Source organism: Pezoporus wallicus, unplaced genomic scaffold, assembly GCF_028554395.1.
Source record: "Pezoporus wallicus isolate ANWC-B61680 ecotype Strahan unplaced genomic scaffold, APGP_CSIRO_Pwel_v1 contig_2384, whole genome shotgun sequence".
In the NCBI taxonomy this organism is placed as follows: Eukaryota; Metazoa; Chordata; class Aves; order Psittaciformes; family Psittacidae; genus Pezoporus; species Pezoporus wallicus.
This window is the reverse complement of record NW_026640488.1, coordinates 8,781,127-8,805,954: the sequence shown is the minus strand read 5'-3', so window position 1 is coordinate 8,805,954 and position 24,828 is coordinate 8,781,127. Positions and strand designations below refer to the sequence as shown.

The 24,828-nt window shown below is 42.0% G+C and overlaps 1 long non-coding RNA gene across 1 annotated transcript; it reads right to left on the bottom strand.

The window, feature by feature from the left end:
• Positions 1–18,835: 18,835 nt before the first annotated feature.
• LOC130604557 (uncharacterized) lies at positions 18,836–24,710 on the bottom strand. The gene is made up of 3 exons (XR_008973482.1): positions 24,659–24,710; positions 24,186–24,275; positions 18,836–19,018 (listed from the first exon to the last, which is right to left on the bottom strand). It is a non-coding gene; the product is annotated as an uncharacterized LOC130604557 (long non-coding RNA).
• Between the last annotated feature and the right edge of the window lie 118 nt (positions 24,711–24,828).

Here is a 24,828-nt window from a genome sequence, read left to right as displayed (position 1 = left end):
TTGTGGCATTCAACAGTCATCCCTATTATGTGTGTGAAGATTCTTCACTGAGAACATAACTCAAGTGTAGATTTTGTTGACTTATGCTCACAAGTATAGTCCTAATTCCCCTTATAGCCCTTACCAACTGTCATCAGTCTTGCCATAAGTCCTTTACTTTCTTTGTAATCATGTATGAAGTGACTGTAGTTAAAAGCAAAACCTTGCCATACACAAGTACTGTTATTCTTATTGATAAATATCTAAGACCTCTGTTCCTCCCACTAAGCCTTCTCAGTGAATTCCTTATTACTGTCGTTGTACTCCTTCCTATAGTCAGAACTCAGATTTGAAAAACTTAGGACCTCATCCAAGACCATCTGGTTTACCAGGTCTTTTATCCACCCTTATTAAGCCATTTTTTAAAAAACAGAATATGGGGATGCGTTATTAACTTCTGCAGTCTGGAGGAAGACAAAACCATTTTCTGCTTGAAGTGGTATAATATACCCATGTGCTAAGGCAATTGGAGCTATTACAAGCAGCTTTAAATAATGAGAATTAAAGTTTACCTACAGAATGTGTAAAGCAAAGTAACTTTGAAGAAAAACAGATGAAAGGGACTGTTGAAATCAAAGAAGGGGATTCATTTTTGGGGATGGGGAGTTAAGTATTTGCATTTCAAAATGAAGTTTTGTACTTGTAATAAAAAACTTAGGCTATGTGCTAAACTTCAGAGAAAATTAACTGCAAATAATTTCGACATTAGACTAAAAAAGATGTTCATCCTATGAAAAATAAAATAAGTGTGAGCAGAATGGGACTTCTATTGCATCTAATTTCATACAGTTCTTCTAATAACTTCAAAAAAGTAAAGCCCAGCAGTATTTAGATTAATACTTAAATTAAATGGCAGATTTAACCAGTTATAGAGCAGAAAGTTGTAGCAGTAGGAATTCCACACTGTTAACTCCTAAGAAGGTGAAATTCCAATAAGTCACATGAAGAACTGGGAAAGGAAGTTCACTGACATCTCTGACAAACTACTGGAAGCTTCAGTATCTTTCTTGTAGAACAGAATTATATCTTGTAGCCACATTTAAGTTAAATTCTATTTTCATTTATTTTCCTGTGTTCATTACTCCATGTATTTTCTTGATTTAAATGTATACTCTTTTCCTTGATGAATCTTTCAGTGAATCCTAGCCCGTTACCCCTTGTCCTGTCACTACAGTCCCTGATGAAGAGTCCCTCCCCAGCATCCCTATAGGCCCCCTTCAGATACTGGAAGGCTGCTATGAGGTCTCCATGCAGCCTTCTCTTCTCCAGGCTGAGCAGCCCCAACTTTCTCAGCCTATCTTCATATGGGAGGTGCTCCAGTCCCCTGATCATCCTCGTGGCCCTCCTCTGGACTTGTTCCAACAGTTTCATGCCCTTTTTATGTTGAGGACACCAGAACTGCACACAATACTCCAAGTGAGGTCTCATGAGAGCAGAGTAGAGGGGCAGGATCACCTCCTTCAACCTGCTGGTCACACTCCTTTTGATGCAGCCCAGGATACAGCTGGCTTTCTGGGCTGCACGTGCACACTGCTGGCTCATGTTCATTTTCTCGTTGACCAACACCCCCAAGTCCTTCTCTGCAGGGCTGCTCTGAATCTCTTCTCTGCCCAACCTGTAGCTGTGCCTGGGATTGCTCCGACCCAGGTGTAGGGCCTTGCACTTGGCATGGTTAAACTTCATAAGGTTGGCATCAGCCCACCTCACAAGCGTGTAAATTGATTCTTGGTCATTGAGATGAATCATGCGGTCAAACACTGAAGGACACAGCACTATGTACAGCAATCCTGTCTGTGATACTTCCATGCTTTCTACTGAGCTGCCACGCCTTCATTCAGCTGGCCTGATGAACTGTCTAGAATTCTGCAGAATTGCCTATTTATTTCTGTAAACATTTTATTGTCTTCTAGTACTAACATATTGTAAGCTTCAGTCAGTGAAATGTTAAAAAATTGCTAACACAGGTAAAAGTATTCCCAGCTGGTACTCACACCCATCAGAATGGCAGGTTCAAAGACATAGAAGAACCTCGGTATATTTGACCTTTAATACGAGAATAGCAGTTCCAGGAAAAATCATCCCATTTCTTGCCAGTAGAACTGTTCATCATACGTTTATTACAGCCAGTACCAACTTTACATTGTTCACATATATATGAAAGAAGCAGTTAATGTCCCAGAACTGTTCCAACTGCAGAGAAGTGGAGAAATATCTTTGTTGGGAAAAAAGAAAAGAAACTGACCCATGCCTGATGACAGCATAACAAAAGACACAAAAGTAACAACAGACTGAGCAATTGATTAGCAAATCCTGAGCTAATATTAGTGCTGGGAAAAAAGACCAAGAAAGGATTTATTTGAAGACATTAAGGACCTCAGCAGCATCTGGTATGCTGGCATTGGGTCTTATTTACTGGGTGGAAAGAGGAGAGCAGTCAAGCTCAAAACTAGCCTGGGAGAAGTAAACAAACATTTGCATCTGTTCTTGTGAGCTCAGCTCTCAACACATACCTGGAATACAATCTATATATGGCAAAAAGTGGGAAATCTGTATAGCAGTAAATTCATCACATTTCTAAAAGCTGAAAAAGAGAAGACTTTTTTATCAGGCCACCTGAAAAAGGCAATGCAGGTTCTCAAAGATCTTAAAGTATTTTGAAGGAAAGACTTTCCCACTACCATCTAAGTAGTGTTTATCTCTCTATGAAGGGATGAATGGTAGGTCAACTTGCTTAGGCGTAGACTAATCCTGCAGTATACCATAGATCTGGATGTCTTTTCTTCCTCCCTGGATGCTGTTGTTTTTGTTTTTGTTTTTTTCCAGCAGAAAAGTGCTGGTCCTTCTGGCACTAGAAAGCTTTCAGATTGCCCTCAGATTGCCCTCCATCCTGCTTGTATGCTCCCCTCTTGAAGAGCCAGTAGCTGGGACAGCAGAAAAGCAGCTCCCCAGCTTTTAGCAAAACAAGGGCAAAACAGCCTTGACATTTCAGGGGACTCCTTTCAAAAAGCTTGATGCGCATCACCTTCTGGTTATTACTGGTTGTTGGAGCAGGATATGACGTTTTGTATTCTTTTGCTTTGAACAAACAGCATCCTATTTGTACAAAATCAACAAAAAAAAAAAGAAAAATAAATGAAATTTTAAAAGTTCTATTACAAATTATGTCTTGAAGTCTCTTCCCACCTTAAAATCACCCTTCATATTAACAAATGAGGTTTTGCTTCACAGAAATTTTCCTTCTTAAATTGTTGTTTCCTGCATCATTTATTGTGTTCTTTGATCTTGGGCTGTAATTTTAAATCTATGCCATCTTTCTTGGGTGTTTAGATAAATGTAGCCTAGTAACTTCACAGTTTTATCTTTAGTCACACAGATAACTATCACAGGTTCAGTTTGCTGTTCAGTTGTGAACAACCACAAGATGCTATTTTTAAAACTTCATAAAAGCCCTGCAAATAGCTTAAAGTACTTAAAGGATAATACTAGTGGCTATCGCTGTGATTGTAAAAAGGGCCTATAAACTAATGTGAGACATCTTTGATGTTTTATTTTTTCAAAAACAGATATAAAAGAAAATATCATTACTTCATGAGGTCTCAGTTATTAAATAATTTTGCATTTCTTGTGTGACCAAATCTCAGATTTTATTAGTCAGACTTTTAGTGACAAATTAAGTCTTTCCAGTATTTATACGTATTGCTACTAAAAACATTTTGACTTGTAAATCTCTTTATAGACAGTAACAAAACTCCAAGAAGTACAACTGATATACAGGAGGGTAATTTTAAAATAATGAAGTATTAAGCAGACTTGAATGCTTTACTTTATAGAAACCAAGTTAGAGAAGTTATGAGTAAACTACTGAGTGAAGACGAAGCACCAGTCTACTTATTACTACAGACTTCTAAAGAGACAGGATTTCATGCACAGGGGAAGTGTTGGTGGCTTTATAACCTAAGGTTCTCTGACATTAACACACTTCATGAACGCCTAGGAATTCAAAAATAAATATGAATCAAAGGTTAGGTGTTAAATTATAGGTAGGAAGAATTTGTTCAATCTCATTTCCACACCAACATCTTACACTAAATTTTTCTATCAAATAAGCTCTTCCATACATATATTTTTAAAACACTCTATAGCATGCAGGAAAAAATTATTATTTTATTAATTAAAATCTTTTGTTCTGAGCTTTTTCAAAATAGCTTTTTGAAACAGTTTATGACTAAACTGATTCAGCTAATTCAAATTAAACATGATTAAGCTCATATTTTCCCTAGCATCATTAATCATTCTTCAGGTTGCAAGTGATGAAAAAAACAGTGTGAATCATCTCTTCCAGTAATTCTTTCTTTTAATAGAGCAAAATATACCAATTCTGATATAGATTTTTTCAGGTAACAGCTTAGTTTGGGGGATCGATCTACCATGCAGTGTGTGAGATGTCTACACTAATGAGACAACACTGGTCTCTGACAACACCAGTGAAGAATCAGTGGTCTCTTCTATAATATCTGATCCACCACAAAATGGTAACCATCAAGATGAGCTGGGAATTATTCACTTCTTCCTTTCACAGTGAAGAAAATGTTCTGCTGTGACAAATGATCTTTCTACTAGCATGAAAGGTGGGATAAAATGTGAACATATACACAATATAACACTGTGAGTTATTCATTTTCTTATGTTGTACGGATTGAAGAGCTGGAACAATGGAAATTAACACCTTTGCTTCAGTTCCAATCTTTATATAACAAACTGAATGATAACTGTGTTTCCTGGTATCCTCTACTTTATTACACTGCCAGTTCCCAGTGAGAGTAAGCTGATTAAACTAGAGGTCCGGCAATTAGCTGAAGTACAGGCCTGGTTAAAGACATAGGAAAAACATCCCTCGAATTAGCTTAGCCCAATCAATGTGATCAAGTTCAACTAGTAAAGCTTACCAGTGGTAATTTGGAAATGAATGGAAGAAAGCCATATACAGACAGGGAGCACAGCTGCTAAAGGTCAGCAAGTCCAGTAGAAAGCCACCAAGACTACTGCTTCAACTGAAACAAGGAATGTCCTGGGTATTGTAGAAGAAAGATCATATGAAAACAGTTAAGGACAGGAACGTGTGAAAAGAAGCTGTACTACCTCTGTTCTTGAATGTTTCCAGGACCCAGATGAACAAAGCCCAGAGTATCCTGTTCTGGTCCCATACTTCACTCTACTTTGAGCTAGACTTTGTGCTACAGACCTCCAGAAGTTTCTTCAGCCCTGACTATTCAGTGATTGTAGATGACTGCAGGTAGTTGCAATCAGTGTCGTCTCAGATTTACAGTGATTACGAAAAAATTTCAAGTTGTTTCAGACAATCTTGAAATTAAGAGTATGGACCATTCACTTACATGGAAAGCTGTGAGACTTGTCAGCTAGTTCACAGATTTTCCATCTCATGACTACAACCCACTTGTATGTGCAGGAAGAGATTGTAAATCTCTGAAAAAAAAATTGCCTTGCAAGTATCTGTCTTTCTATTGGCTTACTGTGACCCTTCACTTTGTAGTTTCTTTACCTTTCATATCATGGCAGGACACTGAGGTTCCTATTTTTAAACTATAGGCTGGCTTTCTAGGGGTGTTGTTTGATTTTAGAGTGTTCAATAAGCAAGCAATGAGAGAACACCAGTTAGCAATTCAATTTTTGTATCTGGTGTTAATAAATGTTTGGCTGTAAAACAAGGTACTGCACAGTGAAAAAGTCTCAGAGAAGGTAAAATTATTTGTACCTGTCAAGCTGTAGTGGAGTGGTTATTTTTCAGTTCTTTTAGCCTCAGCTTTACGGTGTCATACTATTCCCATGTAGAATACTGCATCAAAACTATTGTTATCATTTCATATTTATGAAAGAAAAAATTGAATAAACAGAAATATTTCTTTAGTTAATCAAGTGTGTATTTTAAATTTTGTTCAGTGTTCACTGAGATTAAGGAGAGCTGTGTGGTCATATTTGAGGAAGCTCACTTAAAAACAAAAATAAAGTAACAGAAATGTATCATAATAAACATATATATAGACCCATTATTGTCCCTTTGTCCATATGCGCATACACTTTCCATAATTTTATTATCGTTTTGATTATTCTCCTGTGTCTTACTTATGTGTATTGTGATAAAAAGAGATATCTTCATATGAACTACAGATAAGGCCCTCAGTTACAGCTTGCATAAGACACAAAAGCAGAGTTTTCAGAGCCCACAGTAAGTTGGAAATACAGTCTACCCTGAGAGTCAACAGGGCTTGGGTGCGTGACACACTCAGGATCTTCTGAGAACTTCATCCATGATTTGACATACCGAAAGGCAACAGGGCTACCAGCTAAAATTACCCCCTTGTCTTCTATTTTTGTGCCTAAATCTGTACCTAGGGATTTTTGCATACGCACACACACTTACACATAGAAATGAATATAAATATATATTTGAATAAACTCATCTGCTTCATTCACACTGATATACCACTGTAGTTATCTGACAGCTTTCAGGAAAGCCATATGTATCTGGTGTCCACGTACCAATTAATATATTTGCCTTTCCTTCCAGTGTTACTGATTGTTCCTTGGGCTTAACCTTAGACAGTGACTTAGTTAAACGCTATATTGAATTTCACCATTTCCATTTGAACTACCTTTCTGGTAGTTCACTGAAGGGTTTATAGTTATCATGAGTGACCAAAGTACTTGGAAGTGTGTACTCAGGTCAGTGTATAGGCCTATACATGTGGGATGGGGGTGAAATCTTTTAAAATAAAACAGCTGCAACAGAAATGGTCAAGCCATTGAAGGCAATATGATAGCTGCTATTAAATCCCACTTTGAGAAGCTTCCTTTAGCTTTGATGATTTTTTTTTCATCTCAAAAGTTGCTATCAATTTTTCACTGACCTCTGCTCAACCTCACAAAATTAACCTAACTTCTAGTCTGCTCACATTTTCCCCATACAGTGGAGACAAAAAGAATAAAATTAAAATAGTGAATTGTACTGAAACCAAAAGTGACCAAAAGTAGGATGGTTTGGTTTTAAAAAAAAATCATTAATTTTGTTTTGCTTGGGATGGCTCACATCAGGATCTCCTTTTGTCTGAAGTTCAGGGAGGTATGAATAAGTAGTTTGAGACTTCATCTTTAATTGTAACCAAATGCCCTCTTGCAACAGATTGAGGATTCCCATAAAGGTGTTCTCAGCTTTTCAGGGGTCATTGCTGTTCTTGGAATAAAAATAATTTACATGAGGCCTACTCTGAATGTCTCATAATCTTTATTTATGTTAATAGCATCTCTATTAGGCATCCTTGTTACTGTGAACTCATAAATTCCTATTCACATAGGAAATGAAGGCATGGAGGGACTAATGCCACAGAGAAGCACAAGACCTCCATCACCTGCCTGAGAGTGGAACCTGGCAACCTAAGTCAGGCACTGAGCATCTTCTCAGTGCCTATGAGGCCCCGAGCATCTTCTCAGTGCCTATGAGGCCCCTTACAATGAGGTTGGGAGAATAATCGTGCTGAGCAGCCTATTCCTTGTGGCCCTCATGCCGACCACATCTTCAAATATTGCGCCTCCTCAAGACTTCAGTATTTGGCCAGTGTAGAGTTCCCATATTTTAGCCTGGGAAATCTGTGCAGCGTATGTGCACTCCACTCCACACTTCAGGAAGCAATGTGTCCTGCTGCACATGCAGCATTTCATTGCTCTGCATATTCACAGTAAATCTGACTTAACAGCCTTTACTGTGCATGTTGCCAGTGACTGGGCAGCACATGGGCAGTAGGTCCGTTAGACAATCCCCAGAAGTGTAAGCCTTATTGTGCAAGCATGTGGTGACTTTGTCACATGTGCACAATAAATATGATGCTCTCCAAAAGTGTTGGACTGAATATGAGGATTCATGCAGTCTTGTGGTTACCACCAGGCTGTATACAGCCTGCTTGTAGAGCAGCCTGGGCAGAGCATCTGACCTGCCACATCTCCCAAACAGCTTGAAATCTTAACAAACATATGAATTTCTGAACAGCTGCCTAAACAAGGCTTCTGGGCTGAAAAAGAGAATGTGTTCAGGAAATCCAGCTGTTTGGTAGCCTTAAATCTATGAAGCCTAAGTTTACGAAGGTGTCCTGAATCTCAGTCTTCTTTCTTAGGCTGGGTAAAGTTTCTGAATAATGTATGATTTTATGAAGTCAGTGGGGAGATTGGCAACCGTTACATTCAAAGCAATATCTATGGCACTTATTCAGAACTCTGGATAATTATAGGTATATATGGGGAGAACTCCTTCAGCTCTCTACCACCAGTCTGAAGCTCTTCACACATTTACATCTCCCTGCTCAGCTGTGTGGTATTGTTTAACTTCATATGGGAGATAAAATAGAGGCATGTAATAGTAGCAGGACCACTCTCCACCAAGATGAGGCAACCACAAGAAATGTTAGATGCTGTTATACACTGTTACAGCTATATGAAAGTGTCAAGGAAAAGACAGGACAATTACTAGCACATCTTTATATTTCTTTTTATTTCATTTCATATTGTTTCTTTCTATTTTTACTTTTTTATTATTTTTTATTTCAATCTTTGAACAAAATATCACAGAAATTTTTAATCTCTGATTTTATCATAACGCTATGAATTTCGTGTTACATATGGGCTCTTAGCAAATTTTTCTGTGTAACACTGCATACTATATTTTTTTCCAAAATCACCAGGAAAGACCAGAAGAAGTGAGCTAATGTGGGGTTGGGTTCTGTTCTCAGATATGCTCTGGCTCCCTCTGACTTTGGTGGGATTTAAGAACATAGTATGAGGGCAAAACAAAATGCCTAAGAGCAAACTCTCCGATTATTCATATTAGTTTACGAGGCTCTGGCAATTTTCCAGTGAATGTCATTCCAATTTTTATGACAAATTTTTCACTGAAGGTCTTTAGTAGGAATACATCTTCTATGAGCACTTCTATTGATGGCTATGGGACTTCTCTGAGGCAGAAGCAGCAGCAGCAACCATGATGCTCATTGACCTAAGGACCAGGGATTTGCACCACTGGGATTGTAAAGGAGGATCACAGAAGGAGTAGCATTGGTGACTTCGTGAAATCGCTGATACCAGTTTCAGGGTATCATAAAAAAAAAAAAAAACAGATGCCAGACTGTGTTTGTTTGGTTCTCAAGTTGGAAATGCTCTTTGGTGTCCACAGAGTGTTATAGGTGACCTTATCAGAGCAGCCATAGGAGTCATTTAGCTTACAGCAGTAGCCAAACAGACTTTGAATAGGAAATGACACAAAATTATCTACCATTCAGCTAGAATCATGCAGACTACATAGAACAGGGTTTCAGAACCCCATGGTATGCACAGACTTGAGCATGTATGCTCATACTGGACACCTCCCACTGCAGGAGCTCTTCAAACCTTACCTTTCAGTTCTTCAGACACTTCTGCTTCTTCCAGATTTTACGTTACGTGCTCCTTTCATGTGCCAGATGAAGGTGGGAGGTTTATCCTTTCTCTATAGTATTTTTATTTTTACTTTCTTCAGTCTGCGTTTCTTTGCTTGTTTCTCTCTAATTTCCTTTTTTTTTTTTAACTGAGTTTCTTTCTCTTTTTTCAAAGTCTGTAATCTCACTCCCACTCAATAAATATATTTTTAATGCCTTTTTTTGGTTACACTTTCATTAAAAGTTTCGTTTTCACCAGAATCCTTAATTTCCCTCTTCTGCATCTTCATCTTACATTCTTTTAAATTTTAAATCTTCACACTCTGCCCAGTTCCAAATGTAACCTTCATCCCTATTATCATGGAATTTTCCCATCTGATGCTGTCTCACTCGCAACCTGCTCCGCTCCTCCATCTCCTCAGTTCTTAAAGTAAAGGAAGTGGGATACCATGATAAATCTCCGTACAGAACTTCAAAGCTGCTACCCAATCCTTTGCAGTTTTCTTGTTAACCCACCCCATCAGGAAAAACTCATCTATGCCTACATCTTCTCACCAGCTGGTAGACAAGAACTCCTACTGCTCAAGAAGTCTAAAATGAAGGCAATTTTGGTTCTTGAAATACATGAGGAGTCCTATCCATTCTCTGTCTACAGTGGAAGGCTTTTGATTATCACAGGTATTCTCCATTAGAAATTTCTTTATCTTGGAATAATCATTCTGTTGCAGCATCAGCTCTAGTTATGGAACAAAGAAATACAGATACTGTTCTGACCAGATTATATAAAGTTGGGAAAACACAACTTTGAAGAACAAATCTGCTTGCAAGAAATTGTCTATTAACATATTCCAACTCTGCAGCTTTTCAACTGCATATATTTCTATGATAGATAAGAAAAACACCTGTTCATTCTTCTAGTGTTTTGGAGTCTATCCCTCAAAGAAGTCATGTAAAGTGCTCTTATACTTCAGCCTATTCAACACTGACAATGCAATATGAATCCATACACATACATGCAATATTTCCATGAATCCATGGAAATGTTGCGAGAACCCAATTAGCTGATCCCATCCTGACAGATTCTTGATTGAAATACCTTTTTAAAAAATCTTACTTTGTAAAAAAAAATTTTTAAAAAACATCCAGTAGATCAGTCGTAGTTGATAATCTGACCCCGAACCATTTAAAAATGCATTTTATCATGCCTTGTAGGTGAAAATTATGTATCCACCTATATCACTTTCAAAAAGAAAACCTTTCCCTTTCTATACTACTTCTCTTCTGATACTAAATAATCACCTTCAAATACCTTACATGTCGCAAACTAGCAATAAGGACACAAATTGCTCGTCTTTCCTAAATTGCTTGCAGTCTGACAAGAGAGTCTTAGATGTGAAAGGAAGTCTTTGCTCCTTGAGCAACTATCAGTTGATCTTTTTTCTGTAAGAGAGCACCCTAACACAGAGTAGTTTCTGTACATCTCTCAGATCAAAGCCTGATCAAGAATTAAAATCCAGAGTCTTTTTTGCAAAGAATGATGATAATTTTGTGCATTTAGACTGCTGGGTAGAAACACAATGGAAAGCTTTGCCCAGATAGAAGATACTCCTTCTTACAGAGGAATGTGAATGTTTATCCATACTGCCTAAAAATGTGAAGATGAGCAACGTAAGTACACATGAATTATACTTTCCTTCATCTACTATATAGAAGATTAAAGTAATTGCATGATGACTTCATAGTGACCGTAAGAACGCTCTAAAGCATGTTTTGTGTCTACAGATGCATGTCATGAATACCTGCAGAAGTTGCTTCCGGTATGAGGATTAAGTAAATGCTAGACTATCAAGGAAGTAGCTGCCTGTTTGCAGACCAAAAACTAGCCTTGAGTTACACTAAACTTTTAAATGGCTATCTTCTTTTTCTCTTCCATGCAACATCAGACATATTGTGCATAGGGAATAACAAGAGTGTAACATTTGGGAAAGAATGAGGAGAGGCTTGTATTAGCTTGGAATGCACGCCTAGGTCTCCCATTTGCCGGTTGTATTTTTCAGGGCAGGTCCTTCAGCAGAGAAGAAGACTGGACTCATTGGCACAGAATTTGTTTCCTGCTGAAGAAGCCTGTACACATGCCATTACAGTGAAGCCACCAAAGAGGCTTGAGATACATTAGTAGGGACTTGGATTAGCAACACAGAAATGAAAGGCTCCATTCTCTATTCATGGTCTCATGAACTATTAACTACCACTTGAATTGCTCCATTAGATTCCCACTGTAAGGTCTTTAGCTTTCTTTTGGTCTTTTTTCTTCACTTTATCCTGTTATTTGTGCAGGATACCATTTTAAACACCTAGTATTTCAAGCTGAAAGGTCTATTCCACTGCAAATTTAAATAGATCAGCCTGCATGAACGTGTCTTACAGCATGCATGTTTTGCGTGCTACAAGGGAGCGCAGCTTCGGTCTTAGCCCAAGCTATTAATGATGATTTGTATGGAGACTAAGTAACCGAAAAAATATTTAGGAAAAGATTTCTTAGTTCTTATAAGATGGATTCTTTGGTAGGCAACTTTCTTAGTTTATGAAGTAATTTGGAAAGTGCTGTGTTGTAAATTACCAAGTGCAGTACATAGCACTCAGGCCAAGGGCAGTTTTGTTTTTATGACTGCCTGAGATCTGATAAACTATTATATCTGCATTTATAAACACTTTATTAAATATCACACTATCACAAACCCAAGAATGTTGTAAAAAAGAAACTTGAGCAATTCAACATCCACTTTTTGTCATAAAAAAAGAAATATTCTTTTGATTGCTTTCTATGAAGCATAATATCTTTAAAATAAACAAGATAATCCTTGTGTAAACAGCACAGGGTGCATGGAGCATAGAAATGGATGCAGGCACAAAGAACATTTTTGGCTCTAAAACCTGAAAGCAAATTTCCACTTCATTTAATAGAGTTTAATAGTAGTTTTAATTATAGTATTTTTTTAGTCACTGGGAAAAAAAAAAAAGACTTTTCTATTTTTTTTTATTGTATCTGTTCTTCTAGGTAGTATCCCCTGGACTGCGATGGATCTTTGTGTTCACATGTCCATGCAGACCTATCTTTATATTTCAACGGTGGAGTTCTGCCTGGCAACTATCATCCTGTTCTTCATATATCTAGGAAACAAAACGTCCTCAGAGTAAGTGTCTAATTTACAGTCCACAGGCAAGACTCCTTACTCCATACAAGAAAAGCAATGAGTGTTTCATAGCCATAACCATAAGAAATACTGATTTGTCTCATAATCAGCTGTTTTCTTTCCATAAGCATTTCCTTCAAGTCAGATGTAATCGATGTATTTTACTTTCCTTTACTCATTATTTTAATCCTCAGTTTTGAAGACACAAATAATTTACATTTCTATAGTGACAGACATCTGAAGCACTCCATGTGAACATTACCTAGTGAAACTCCTTGTGGCCAGCTGGAATGAAGACACCTGCCTCCCCAAAGACCATGATCCATGAGAATCCCAAGGAAGCAGAGTCAGACATTTTTCAAGAGCTGGATAGTTCTCAAATATTACTAATCCGGACAAATCCCAGTGTTTCTTTTGAACTAGAACACTGGTTAACGTGGTTAAAATGTAAATACTGAAAGGAAATTACTAAATCCTGTTTTTTTTTTCAAATTCCTCTGTCTGTATGTATGTCTATGCACATGCACATATGTGTGTTTATCGACTTATCCTGGATATAAACAATATTAGAATTAAAAGTCCTGGTTTTGCCTTATTTATAAATTCATAGCATCCACCCTACAAAGAGCTGATTTCCAATTGACAGTCACTGTGGGAAGGTGTAGTGGCAATCAGTATTTAGAATGGCCTGGAGGTCTTCCAGGCCACTGCAGGAGAACCTGTCTCCAAATTCTTTCGTCTATAATCCAAAGGAAGGACCAATTTTTCCCGATACAGAAAAGTGTTCAAATGTAGTATACTCTTTTTCTAAAAGATAGATAGGCATTAATGTGGTTTTTTACTTAGTTTACACTAATGCCATGTTTCATCTAAGATATCATTTACACATTATTTCTGAACCCCCCAAATTCATCCAGTGGCAGATTTATAAGGAGTCAGAGTAAGAAGAGGACTTCCATTATTTACTTCTGGGCAGCAAAATACACACTCCTATTTCAAATGCTCCACCTCCGTGTAGTTTTGGGAAATGTCCTCCCATGGATTATCTTCCATATTTTTTTATTCTCATGTCAGCAGGATCAATACTTCTCATTTGCAACATCTTTTTTTTTTATTTATAAAAAACAGACAAGGCCTGACAAGTAAAAGCAACAAAATGTCCCATGGACATACTGCAGTATTCAGTGCAACTGTATTGATATTGATTGCACTTATTTCATTAGCACAGCAATCACTGTGTTATGTGATTGTCAATACACACAACTACTCATTCTTCAGTATAAGAGAACCTAACACAAGTACTGAAGTTTTTCCATAACGATTTTTAAGGGGCATACAAAAAAGAGGAGGTTCCTCTCCGGTGACTTTGCAGAGGAGTTTCTAGCCCCCTTAGTGCCCCTAATCAGGGTTAGATGATAGTATCTGAAATGCAGACAGCTGGAGCTCCAGTCACTACTCTTCCCAGTTGCAAAACCATGTTGGTGAGCTGATAACAGGCTAACATTTAAAAGCCTGTCACAGAAGCAAACTCATCTCTTTGAGAGCTTTCTTGGCGACATGGGGGTGAACCCTTGCTCAGTGTGCAGGGCCTGACTGTGAGAGCAGAACACAACAGGAATCCCATTGCCTACAGAGGTATCGGAAAAGTGTTCCCAGCTGAAAGCCTTTATCCAACTCCAATTGTTCATTGAACAACATTAAGGGCAGCACTATTCCATTTGGTACAGTGTCAAACAATGCAATAACTGTTTAGAATCACATTTTGTTTCCCAAGTAGCTGAATTTACTGTGAGAGTAGAGGAGAATTTGCATCCAGAAAATCTGCATTCCTTAAAGCAGATGTTTTTAATTTTAGTAACATCAGCCTGTAGAAATGAATATCTAAAAACTTCTGATTGATTTGTACATGTTGCTATTTAGGAGTAACGCTCCATCTTAGTGGGTTTGCAGAAAAATTCAGGAGCCACCAGGAGAAATAAGCTGCTACTAACTGTGCTACCAAGAATAATGCTAGGCTTTTTACTTTGAAAGCCACTTAAAATTGCCCTCCTGTGCATAAGACTGTCATTTTCTGCGCTGTACATATGACATATTGTAGATCCATAGACCCATACTAGGAAAACTGCACATGTAAAATTGTCTGCAGTGTGCCTTTACTTTTCCACACATGCATCCCAGATGTGAGCATACACATATCATACTAAATGGGCATGTATTGTTTTTACAAGTTAGGACATATCTTTATGAATAGTACATGAGTGGAGTCAAGGGAAGCCCTTCATGGGTTCAAGGTATGCAGGGCAGAGCTTCTGGTCTCCAGGTAAGCAAAGTTGTATGTATATACAGTACTCAGTTTTCCCACTACTCTGAACTGCAGACTGCAGTCAAGTGCAGAGGACCTTAAAGTGGCTGTAACACAGCGCTTGCAGTGCTTTAGTGCAATAGCAGAGAGCTCAGTCCAATCTACTTCGCTCAGTAAGAAACAGAATGAAATCAGCCTGTACTGTGCTCTGCCTTCCTATGCAAGACTGGCAATGGTATATGAGCTAGCTCATATGTTTCCGAACCATTGTTTCCAATAGGAGTAGGTACATGCAAAACTTGAATTCATACACATAGGTGTCACTCTGATGACCAGTTGGCTTAGGTAGCACAACTTGTACTGATGAGGTCTGTGTCTGTGAGGTTTTGTGATCTTTCACTTTCCTATGGATATATTTTGTAGATGATGGTCCACACATGATTAGGATTGACGTATCTGAACTGATCATTTTACAGCCTTTCCTTAATAAAATAAGAGACCTGTATTTTCTTGCCTATAGCGTGACAAATTTATGAGAGAAAAAATTTTAACTGAAAGGTCATATATTTGAAAGAATGCATTTAACCACATATGCTACCTGTGCTTTATACTTTCATAGCTGCTAGACTTTCCAGGGACCAGTCTCTTGAAGACCAAATCATGCTGCACGCATGTGTGTACGCTGAGGTAGGAAAAGCACTGCACTCTGAGAATATATGTGAAGCAACGGTTTCAAGCTCTGCACATCCAAATTGCTGCAGCCCAGCAACAAACCGCTGGATTACCAGTTATTTCCTGCACTGCAGCTGAACTAAACTTGGATTTCAGTGCTCAAGGTAAGCAGTATCAGGACTTGATAAGAAGAAAGAACCAAGACAGGTCATGGAGACAGATAACAAGACATGCCTACACCTTAGCTGCAAACGTGCTTGCATGGTGTAAAACAGCTTGAGGATGTATGAATGCAGTTTTGCAGTGGAACATGACTGAAAAAATATTTTTTCCATGAGGCATATTTCTTAAAATATCAAGATGCAGAGATCTGTGTCTTTTGGTTTCTAAAATTAACCCTAGCTCAAATCCTCAAAGGTATTTTTATGCTGAACCTGCACTTACTTCAAGGAGTGTTAGGCCTTTTGCCACTTTGAAATCTTCCCCTTGAAGTAGACATCTTTATTTTAGCATGTGAATCACTCTGCATAACTGCCCCAGTTAAACTAAAGCTGCAATTTAGCTCCACAGATAGATAAACTATCTCAAACATTAATAGTTTTGGACTAACCAGGAAGAAAATAGCCTAATGTGGTCACTGTGAGACGGATGGTGGAGCATTACTTCTGACCTCAAGTTTTGTGTACCAGTAGCCTATGACAGAGCAGTGTCAGTGGCAACATATATAATGGAAGCATATCCCTGAAATAATCAGATGTGAAGTCCTGTGCAAGCACTGCTCCCATGAAAGTCTCAGGGAGTTTTGGCATTGAATGGAGGGGGACAGTTCAGGCTCCCCTACCTAGGGGTGCGGCTGGAAGGGGGAATGAGGGGTGTTCCTTTCTATGTAGGTATCTTTAGATGTTTCTGCAAAATATTTGAGTCGTAAAACCTTTGAATCCTTGTGTTTTGCTGCTAGAGAGAATCCATAAAAAGAGATTTATTGTCATATTTCCCTTTTGTGTTGTACTGTTCCCCTCCATCATAAAATATTTTCGTCGGTTTATAGCAAAGCAAATATAGCAGCTTAGTTCATAAACGCCAAAGTTTCCCTCTGCTACACCCCGGCGTTCAAACATAATTGAATTAGCTCCTATTTCTGTTGATTCTAGGGAGCGGATTGCTGCCTCGAGCCGCAGTAGCAAGGCTTACCGAGCCCTGATGTGTGCAGAGGGGTCGTTACGCAGGGACCGAGGTGGACCCGCATCAGCCCGCATGCCGGCGGGAACCCGTCCAAGCGGTTTCAACTTTTATTCTTCCTGCCGAAGATTTAAAGCAGCTTTGTACAGCCGTCAAACAGGAATAAGCAGCTGTGGAAAATATAACAAATCATAAGAGCGGTTTAACAGAGGGAAGGGGGAACCAAGCCCGCAATGCAAACGGACAGCTCAGGGAGCGCTGCGTGGACAGGCACCCGCGTCCCACACTACGGCTTAGGAGGAAAAGGGAGGCTGGGGGGGGTTAAGGAGAGTCCAAGACAAGGGGGGACTAGTGATGGAAAGCTCGTGGCTTCTGAGCAGTGTTGCTAAAAACCCTGGTAGCATTCGGACCGGGAGATTCCGCTCCTGATTTTGATTTTGATGGGTTGTTTTTCCCTAAAACCACTTGGGAAGTGGCCCCTCTGGCGGTCCCGCTTTTCCCCTCTCCCAGCTCCAGGAAAAGTGTCCAGGGGCTCGGCGGGGTGGGGGGCAGGGGGAACCCGCCCCAGTGGGCAGGTAGCCACAAGCCAGGCTGTAATTACAAAGCAAACAAGAGTGAAATATTGGATCGGCCTCGCCCGTGACAAGATCTGCGCTTTTTGCCGCCAATTTGTTTGTAGAGCTCTATTTAAAGGCGCTTGATTGAGGAAACGTTGAAAATAGCTGTTAGGGTTTCCCTAATGAGACCTCTAGAGGAAAGCAGTGGCATTCAGGGCGCTCCAGGAGGAGGAGGGGAAGCTCTTAACCCTTTCCAGCCGCCCCCAGCCCTCCGGGGCTCCTCCCGGGCGTGGCAGGGCACGGCTGGGGAGGCTGGGGTCGGTCTCCCCTAGAGGGTTCGGGGGGCAGCGGGGACCAGCCCGCCTCCCAGTCTCGGCCTTCAGCACTTCGACCCCTGCCAGCGCCGGAGGCGACAGCTGCGGGCCCCGCCGGGGGCAGGGCCGGGGCAGGGCTGAGCATCCCCAGCCTCTCCCCACGGCTGCGGCCCGTGGGCCCTGGCAGGACCTCGGCGCCGGAGCTCTGCCTCCCAGCTGCTCAGGAGTTACTGGGCAGAATGGGCGCTAATATTTCAGCCCAGCATCTAAAGGGCTGTCGGGAAATACATATATATACATCTATATATATATGTATAACACACACACACATATGTATACATGTGTATATATATTATATATATATTATATATGTGTGTATATATATACACACACGCATGCATACACACACATACATATACATATTGGGAGGCTTAGAAATGCTGAAAAGACAGGGAATGTAGTGAACAAGTAACAAGATGTGTCACATCAACATGACCCGCGCTGGGGCCTTGGGACACTCTTCATGTATTCATGTATTGCTCTGTTTTCTCTCGCTGTGTAAGCCTGCCCCAGCACTCCTCACAACCTCACACACGCTTAGATGCAAAATTACTGCCTGTCTGAACCCCGCGTTAAACACAAACGAGATCTTTGGTAAAACGCACGTTGATAATATTTTGAAAGGTGCTAATGCCTGTAGGGGAGCATAGACGGCAGTCCTCTTTCAGGTTCCTTCCTCGAAGCGTCAACACTTGAACGCTATTGAAGTCTCCCCTCTCTCGGTTTTATGAATCAACTTCAGTTCCGAAAAACGGGGTTCACCTTCGCAGCTAACTGCCTGCAGCCTGCGGGGCCCTCGGACCGTCCCCGGGACATGTCTGCTCCGTCCTCGCTCGGCAACCCCACCAGCTGCGGCACCGCACATCCCAGTCCCTGCGACTGCTGAGTGGCTGCTGTGTACAGACAGACAGACACACATATATATATACATATATATACACACGCACCTGGAAGGAGATCAAAATAATCTTTTGGGGAATACCTAATAAAAAAAAAAGGATTGTCTTTTCCTACAGGGAAGAAAGAATCTTAAAAAAAAGGAAAAAATGAGAAGCAGAAAAACAAAGCGTTGACTTCGTAAAATATGTTCTGCTCGGTGATGTAAAGTATTTATTTTTGTTGTCGCATTTACACCCAATGTTTTGGTCACGGCTGGGTTTCCCTGCAGGTCTGAGGAGGTACGTGACATTCAGTTCTCAATTTTCCGGCTTCTTCAGTTACTTTCCTGAAAAGAAGAGTAAGGACTTTTATTTCTTTAGTTCTCTTTTTTCTTTCTTTTCGTTTTGCCGGCTAAAGTGAAGCAAATAAACTCTTTGCATATCCACCGGCCGATTGTATCATCTGTAAGAGCAAATTACAGTACGGCCGCGCATTTCTAGTAAAACCTCCTGACTTCTGTTTATGTTATGCCATTTCTGTTTGTAATTATTTTTATTTTAATTTTATGTCATTTTTAACAGAAGCCAGACCGTCGTGTCCCGTCCCCCCCCCCCCCCCGCTTTTTGTACACAATGCTCCCTTTCTCGATAAGATGTTCTTTCCTATCTTTTCGGTTTTTCTTTTAAAAATGTTTATAGTTCCCCACGAGCAAGTCTCCAATATTTCTCTCTTGTATTTTAAGGACTTGTCCCTGTCTTGCTTTATTTGTTTGTGTGAAATTTAGTTTGAAAGGAGATCAGAGAGAGCAGGAGGGGGTTGTAATAAGAGAATGACCAAGTGACCTAAAGGCTGATTATATGTCATTAACTGGAGACTTGGCGTATCCAAATTACCAAAAAAACTTCACTCAGCCAGCTCAATTACACCGAAATACGCATACAGGAATTGCGGGACGGGCTGATGCTTCTAACAAGTGTGCAGCAGCCGACGTTTGCCGGAGTCAGCTGCGGAGTTCGCAGGCGAGCCCGTGGGCTTCAGCCTGCCACGGGCCAGCGGGAGCGGGCGCGGTGCAGCAGATCCACGGCGAGGGGGCACCGGCGGGACGACACCGGCAGTCGGGGGGTGCGGGTGCCTGGGCCAAATTGCAGTTAATTGTCACTGCTCCGGAGGGGTCTTTTTTTCATTCCCTTTTTTTTTTTTTTTCTTAAGCCAAGCGAGGTTCTCTTTGATCTATGAAACTGCTTAAACCCCAGCCTTGTTAAACACAGGTTTTACATGGAAAATGACAACAGAAATGTTGATTTTTGTTCGCCTACACCCAAAAGGATGCCAGCCTAACCTCTGCTTCCTCCAGCGCCTGAAATTCAGATGCTGGAAGATAAAATTTTATTAATGAAGGCAATTACATCCGCGAGCTATTTCATCAGCGCCGACCTCAAGAGGGACTGAAGATCCTCTTTTCCATGAATACAAACAATATTACGTGAAAAAAGCATGTGCTTCTCTGTTTACAAATGCGTCCGTGTTTATACATGTGTATGTATGTGGTATAGGTATGACAAACAGTAAATAGAGACAACTGTGTGTTCACTGAAATTTTTTATAAGGTATTTATTATTGTTCCTCTGACAGAGAAGGGGTCTTGCTTGGAGTTCGTTGAGTTTTTCTTCTATTTGTGTGATTCCTGTCTAGGGTCTAAATGTAAATGTAACTCTGGATCCTCGGTCACAAATATAAGCAATCCTCGAATAATTGCTTACACATGCAGTGGTAAAACGCGTAGGGTCCCGAGCTTACCGCCAATCACTGAGACTCACAAAATGGTCAGTGTCTCGGGTTTTCCTCATCCCTGATCTTTTTTCTTCCCTTTCTTTCTTTTTTTTTTTTTTTCTTTTTTTTTTTTTTAATATACATGTACACAAACACAACGGCTGCGAGATTATCATGCCTGAAATATGTGGGGTGTTCATTACCGATAATAGTAAAGTAAATCAAGGTTCCTCCACCTCCAATGGCAGCAATTAATTCGGGCCTGCTGGGCCCGATTCTGCCCTCTGCCCTGGACGTTGAAATCCAGACTCTGTGAGCGCAGAGGAGGGTGCAAGGAGGCCCATTAGGCACAAGTCCTTTTCATTAACCTGCACTGACAGGTTGACCTTCAAATGATATTTCTCCAGTGCCTCTTTACAAAACCCGTTTTCTTGCTGGTTTATGTTCTTCCGCGAACCTCTAAGCGATGGCCCAGGGACAGGATGTGTTGCATCCCTGGGACACAGGTTGTTTCGATGCCCCAAAATCCACCTGAGAACGGTACCTCTTCCAGATACATTTGGTCCCGGGTCAATGACATCATGCACTCTATAAATTCAAACGCGTCTTGTCTTTTCCAGCCGTGCACCGGGCGGCTGGCCGATGTGGTAGGCAGCCGGGAGGAAGGAGAGGCACCCTGCAGTCCGGAGCTACAGGGAGAAAACCGTCGGGGTGACCGTCCGGCCAGGGCTGTGCCTCAGGTGCAAGGCCCGGGGTGCCCCCAGAGTGCTTTTGTGGGTCTGGTTGTTTCTTTAGTGAAAGCTCTGGAGTGCAGGAAGGACCCGGCGCCGCTGCCCGCAGTGGGAAGCGTGGGGCTGGGCCTGGTATCAGGCTCCCCGGCGCTGGCGCGGCTCCCGCCGGTCCTTCCGCTGCCCTGTCCCGGGCGGCTTCCAGTCCCCCAGTCCTGCCCCGTGTCGGTATCGGACGCCCCTCGAAAAGAAGGTGCAGAAAAGGGGCAAATGAATGTGAAGCTCGCTGCTCAGGAACAGGCCGGGTGCCCCTGGCCTGCTGTTCAAAGGCCCAGTCTGGTAAGACTGAAGCTCTCCAGCAGTCAAGCCTGGAGTCCCCCTCAGACGCGGGCTTCCGACCACCCAGCGTCGGCACCAGATCCCCGTTCCTATACGATATCGACCGATTCGGAGAAATTAGCTTAATTTGCAATTTAGCTTAATTCACACAGGCTTGGGAAGGGGGTGGGAGCACAGCTCTATTTTGTTATCCCAAATCCCACCATGCCCTTGGCCCGAAGGAGAGAAGTGACCTGGTGATAAGTGGCCCGGCGGCGGCTCAGCGCCGGGACACGGCAGCGGGTGGCCCCGGCGGCGCGGCCGGGGTGGTTCCGCTGAGCGGGCTCCCTCCCCGCCGCCCCCCGCCCAGCGGGTGCCGCGGGGCACCCACGGGAGGCACGGACAACCCCATCGTCACACTCAGCTCCGCGGAGGACTGCCGTGCTGGAGAGCCAAAGCAGCGGGGCAGAAGTAGCCATACATACACATACCCCAAGAAAAAATAAAATTAAAGAAAAAATGGGGGGGGGGGGGGGTAAGGAAAGGGAAAACCAGCCTCGGCACAGTCGCCACCAAAATTCCTTCATTTCCTCCTGGGAAAGTCCTGTCAGTCAGCAGAGCCCAGATAAATCGCCGCCTAACATGCAACCATTTTGGTACGGAAAGAAGTGACATAAGGCTGGAGCTGCCTTTTTTTGTTGTGTTTTTCTTTTTTTTTCTTTCTTTTCCCCGCAAATTTAAAAAAAAAATAGCGCACAAAAAAAAAAATCAAATTAATAAATAGTTGGTAGGCAAAACCCTGATGAGTTTTAGCGGACTGTAACCCTATGGGTTTTTTTAAAGGTACTTTGGTCTGCAGCGGTTTCCAACGCGTGGATCAAACAGAAAAGGCTATAAACCCTGATCTGGCAGTCTGATTAGTTAAAAGCTAAGGGAGGACACAAGTGCTGTATTTGCTCTAAAACTTTCTTTACAAAACGCAGAAACAAATGTTAGGGAATAGGAGGAAAAAAGTATATATAATATCCTGCTGGGTGTTTTATCTAAAGACCCTCTTTCCATAAGCTAATGAAACAATAACGATACTAGCTTTGGAGACTGGTGTTCTGATCGATATCTCCTGTATCTTTTATTACTTTTTCTCTGCCTCATGTTTTCCGTTTCCTTCGTCATTGGAGATGTTATCGGGGTGGCCGTAGAGGTTTGCCACAAAGACTGTCACGGCTGCAGCCCAGCCTACAGTATATCGGAAAGCTCCTACACAAGTAAGAAGAGTGCAGAGAAAAACAACCCCGTTTGCAAGCCAGTATACCTTTCCGGCCTTGGCAATGCCCTCTTCTTCCTCGCATCCAGGAAAACAAGGCAGCAAAATAAAAGTGGAGACCCCCTGCATGAAGCGGGCGGGTTCCCAGGCTAAGCCCCGCGTCCGCCGCAGCCCGAGAGGCTGGGGGTGCCCGAGACCTCTCCGAAATACCCGAATCCGCGCGGGAGACACTCTAGCTCCTTAGGATAATACAATTTATAAACGTGGGTGTGTGCATGTATAGACACAGATATCCATCAGTTATTTCAGTTACAAGCATGTGTGCATACGCATAAGATGTATGTGTGTATACATCAGTTCTACACCTGGACTACTTTTTCGCTTTCGTACGCAGTTTACACCCAGGCGCACACGCATATGTGTATATACATCTGCATTCCTGCTCGCTGTGCACATCTCCGTCGCTGGGTCCAGCTCTGAGCTCCCGGTCCTGCAGAAATGTGGGGCCAGCGCCTGGCTTCGCCCTCGGTGTTTCCCTGCAGAGACCATCTCCCCGGTACCGCAGTTAACTGCTCCGAGAAGGGCGGTGTCCTCTGCTGCGGCTGCCGCTTGCCCGCAGAGCGTTCCCCGCCAGAGCCCGCAGACCTTGCCGCAGAACCCCCGGGCCCTAGCAGGCCCCCGCGGCCCGCTGTTGGTACCGGCAGCAGCCATCGGCAGTCCTCCGCCCCACCGGGACCGCTCGGGCTCATCTCGTCTTTTCTGCCCAGGCATAGAGTCGATTCCCCACTGAGAAGCTTTTCTGCACGCTTCTCGCTCCCTAAACTTCCAGTGCTTCCCCCCAAGGCAACCCACAGCCCCTTCAGTGGAGCCGGAGAGAGCGCTGAGCTGCTGCAGAGATCAGACTTGAGGATCTGCCTGCCTTTTTTCTCAGACTCCTCCGTCTCTATCTTTATTTCTTTTAATTTATGACCTCTCAGCTCCTGTTGACACAGTTTTCCACACTGCCTATATTGTAGGATTGCATTGTAATATACGCCAAATCAGCCTAGCCGTCAGCCAGCACACATAAGGGTGGGTATCTGATATTTCGCAGCTATTTAGGAGCGCTCGGCTCCATTTGAAGATGACAACAATTAGCCTCGCCTCCAAGTTATCCATGAATTACAGCTTGAGATCCATTTTCCTTTTGTAACCTCGTCAAGTTTACCAAAGCAAAACACCTCAACAGCTACGGGAGATTTCCTCCTGGCCTGGCCGTTAAACAAATATTTAACTATTCCTTTTCTCTATAACTAAACCTGCAGATCCTGGGTTTTTTGGTTTTTTTTTTTTTAATTGCAGAGGCAGGAATGCGGCGAAATGTTTGTACCTTTGTTAGTAAAAGCTAGAAAATTAGCCCTGAACATGCTGTAAAAAAATATTCGGTTACTTACCCATCAGACCAGTTAAAGGAGCTTGAAACCTGTTGCCGGAGCCGTTCGCTGGGTGAGTGCAGGTCGGGGTGCGTAGCAGCAGGCAGCGGGCTGGAAAATAATCAGTCAGGGTCGGGTTTATTGTTAATGTCTCCAAGCAATTCTTTCTGGAGGAAGCTACTATTCCTGGCCAAACCCGGAGTTCTCAGCTCCCTCGGTCGCGGGGAGGGTGACAGACAAGGCAGAGAGGCTCAGTCTCCCTCCCTGCGGGAGCTAACCATCTTTGTGGATATTAACCGGCCGTAAAGGTACAAGCCGGATCGCAGCTGGGGCATTGCCTGTCGCAGCCGGGCTATCAAGGCAGTGCCCGCCGAAGCCGGTTTTATTTGCTCCTCGACCGCACCGGCACTAAGCACTTTGTAAAGCAACCTCGGAGCCTATCGAGCTCTCACACATATTTTCTTGCCAAGAAATTCCTTGGATCCATACTGTACCTGGTTTGAGATTGTCCGATATTTAGGTTTTTATGCGTTTGTTGGGTTTTTGTTGTTATTGGTTTTGGGTTTTGGTTTTTGGATTTTTTTTTTTTGTTTTTTTTTTTTTAATGCAGATTTTACAGTAAAGCATCTGCTAAACACTTGCATTAACCTCTGCCTCCATGATA